Source organism: Cynara cardunculus (genome assembly GCF_001531365.2).
Source record: "Cynara cardunculus var. scolymus isolate 2C chromosome LG 12, CcrdV1, whole genome shotgun sequence".
NCBI classification, from domain to species: Eukaryota; Viridiplantae; Streptophyta; class Magnoliopsida; order Asterales; family Asteraceae; genus Cynara; species Cynara cardunculus.
In genome coordinates this window covers 14807906-14811732 of record NC_037539.1, presented here as the reverse complement: position 1 = coordinate 14811732, position 3827 = coordinate 14807906, and positions in this window count along the sequence as shown.

Sequence of the window (3827 nt, the reverse complement as noted above, 5' to 3'; positions counted from 1 at the left end):
TAAAATCTGTATTGATCTTCTCTATCAATATATATTTTAAATTTGAAAATACTGTGTTTGTATTCATCCCCCCCTGTACAAATTGTTTCTCTTCTTGTAGACCCTTACGGGACCAACAGACCCCAATACCCGTCCCCGTCCCTGATCCTCCGTATGTGTCCCCGTCCTCGCGGGGGATTATGATCACATCCCCATCCCCGTCCTCAACGGGGAACGGGGATCCCCAACGGGGAAACGGGGATTTTTTTAAAAAACAAAAAATTATAAAATATCACTATTTATTGAAATACACTAATATTAAAATAAGATTTAAACAAGACCAAAAAGTTTAAACTAATATTATCAAAGTTAACGTCAAACGTACTAAAACTACATCGAGTAATATCCGAAAAGACCAAAACATATCAAGTAAATTTCTATACTATCTACCATAAAAATAAAATAAAACAACCACTTGTTATTCGACATCCACATCATATGTAACTATTTCATCAAATGCTTGAGGCTCTTCATATTTTTTATCTACAAAAAGTAAGACTAGTTAGAAAAAAATATAATTACTTATATGACTAAGAATTTAAATTATTTTTTACCTTGAAGTTCTTTCCGTAACCAACTTTGAGTGCACATTAATGCTCCAGCTGTTTGTGGGTGTAGTCGACTACGCTGTTTTGTGACTTTGTTACCGCTCATGTTAGAAGCGGATTCAGAAGTTACCGTAGAAATTGGTATGATTAAAACGTCTCTTGCAATTCTTTGGAGCATAGGAAACTTGAAGCCATTGCATCTCCACCACATTAAGATATCAAAGTCGTCTTCATTAGGTGACAATTTTTCAGCCAAATAATCATCCAATTCACTTGTTTTCAAGACTTCATCATCACACATCATAGACTCAAAATCCATCTCCCATATAGGTTTGTCAGAAGTGAAATCATCTACATCTAAGGAACTAGCGGTTGATTGTCCTTTTTGTGAAGATTTGTCGGCAAACTTCTTCTTATACTCTTCAAACAACTCGACACATAGGTTACGTATCCTCATAACCTCACTTTTTGCCTCACCACCATAGATTTTCGGAAAGAAATAATTTATTAACTTCAACTTATATCTAGGATCTACACAATTGCTACACTCATAACCTCGTGTATGCCTCCAATATTTGTTGAACTTGATCAACATTAATGGTGCCATTTGCCTAATAACATCAGGATCAGAATTTTTCCAACTCAACGAAGACACTTTAATTTCACAAATCAACGGGAAAAAGATGTTTGACGTAGGATATAATGTTCCCAAAAACTTTTCAGTCACACGATAAAATAACTTTAACTTTTCACAAACAATTGACGTCATTGCCTATTCATCGTCACTAGGCAAGCAAACATAACTTCTCTCCTTTTTGCTTAAACGACTAAAGACGTCTTTATACTCCAAAGCAACATTTAACATAAGATATACCGAATTCCACCTTGTCTTGCAATCAAGAACTAATTCCTTTTCACAATTTACACTTAATTGTCGTGCACATAGTTTAAATTCTTGTACTCTCTTAGGAGAGTTTGTCCAAAATGCAACACTATCCCTAACATTTTCAATAGCTCTCCCAACTATAGAAATCCATCTTCCACAATAAGGTTAATTATATGTGCACAACATCGCATATGAAATATCTTCCCTTTTAACATTAGCGATAAAGAAGAACGAGTACCTAAAAGCTTGTCGATTATTGCGTCATTTGTCGAGAAATTGTCAAGAGTCAAAGTTGATAGCTTGTTGTCGACATTCCAATCGAGAAGACATTCCATCATAGCTTGTGACAATACTTCGGCCGTTTGTGGAGATGGCACGTGTATAAAGCTGCATTAAACAAAATAAGATATTATTATCAATAAATTAATCCACGATATAAACTAGAGATGCTACACTAGATATTATTACCTAATGATTTCGATTTTGTAAACTCCATTTGCCATCTATATAATGTGCCGTAATCGCCATGTAACCTTTCTTTTTGTTACTTTCTGTCCACATATCTGAAGTTAAGGCAATCCTACTCTCATTCTCATCCAAACACCGTGTAACCTCTTTATTTTTCATAAATATTCATATGTCACTCTTTATTGTTGCTCGAGATGGTACCTTAAATAAAGGTTGGAGACCTTCTGAATATTTTCGAAAACCATAGTGCTCGACAATAGAAAGCGGATAATCATGTATAATAATCATTTTAGCTAAGTCTTCCCTACAAAGTTCAGCATTAAATGAATATTTACTCATTTTCCCCTTTCCGTCTGACGCCTTTTGGTCCTGAACTAGGATATGTTGTCTAATATCCTTTGTAACTCTTCTTGGGCAATTCTTAAAATGGTCCTTCAAATGTGTAGTTCCGTCGTTGGCTCTACCAGTTAGTTGTTTATTGCAATAATTACACCTTGCATATCGTCTAACACCATCAACATACACTTGTTCAAAATGATTCCAAACAACCAACTTTAAACTTTTTTGTGGTTGTTCGTTGCTCGTGTTAGTGTTAGTCCCTACAGGCATGCTTACGGATTCGTAAGTATCATCACCAGTTGTTTCTTGTTCCTTGTTTCCTTCCATCTCATTCTCATCACCAAGTATGTTCTCATTTTTCGAAGCTTCCATCTAAAATTAAAAAGATTGTATGTGATAATGTGAATGGAGAAACCATTAATGAGAATATATAATAAACTTACAAAGTACAAACCTAAAAGCATCTAAAATTAATAAAAGATACTCATAATAACAACTCATTCAAAAATCAAAACTACAAACACAACTTATAACAACTCTGCACTTAATGCTTTCATCCACAGTGATAGTTGCAAGTTTGCACAAGGAATAATATAGTGATATTTGGAATATAGCAATCAATCACCAATTCCATCTTTCTGCCAAGTGCCAACTTCTTTTTATTGAGTTTATTATTTATATCTAAAATACTGTACATATTAATATATTATTGTGATTGCAGCCTTGCAGGGCTGCCGCTGTAGGCACATGATATCAACAAGAAGTCGAAACCTATGTATGATCATTATAATAAAGGAAGTCAAAAACCTAATTTGTTTAAATAAGCTGACCAACCACAATAATATATTAATTTGGGTCCACATTAGTTCACAAATCAAGGAACATATATAACAATCAAAATGGTAGTAAGATGATTAATGGAAACATACATGATACTGCCACTTTGTAAAAGCTCAAACTCTAGGTAAGGTAAACCAATAACCATAACCAAGAAGGCAACTAGGCAAGAAGTGAAGAAGATTGACTGATTGAAGACATACCTTTCAGAACTTGAATTCGTAGCCCACTGCCCACCGCAAGTACGCTGTATGCAACTAAAAACCAGGGATAGAGAGAACCGGAGAGGGAGAGCCGGAGAGGAAGTCGGCCAGTCGCCGATTTGGGTAGCCTGGTCGGGAGAGGAGTAAGCGCCGTCGTACTCGTACACTAGGGAGAAAATCGTAGACTACAGATGAGGAGGGAGGATGCGGTCATGTGGACCGGGCTGGAGGAAGGAGGAGGAAGCATTTACATTTTACAGCCCAAAGCCCAAAGCCCAAATTCATATAAAACATATATATATAAAACGGGTACGGGGAGGGGCGGAGAGTGCTATACCCGTCTTCGGCCCCATCCCCGGCTTGCGCCAAGTGGGGATCCCCGTCCCCGTCCCCGGGACTCGATTTTCCGGGTTACCTGACGGGTCGGGGTCCATTTCCATCCCTACAAACAATTATATTTCATTCAATACTAAATCATACAGAAGGTTAAAATGGTAATTTGTTGTT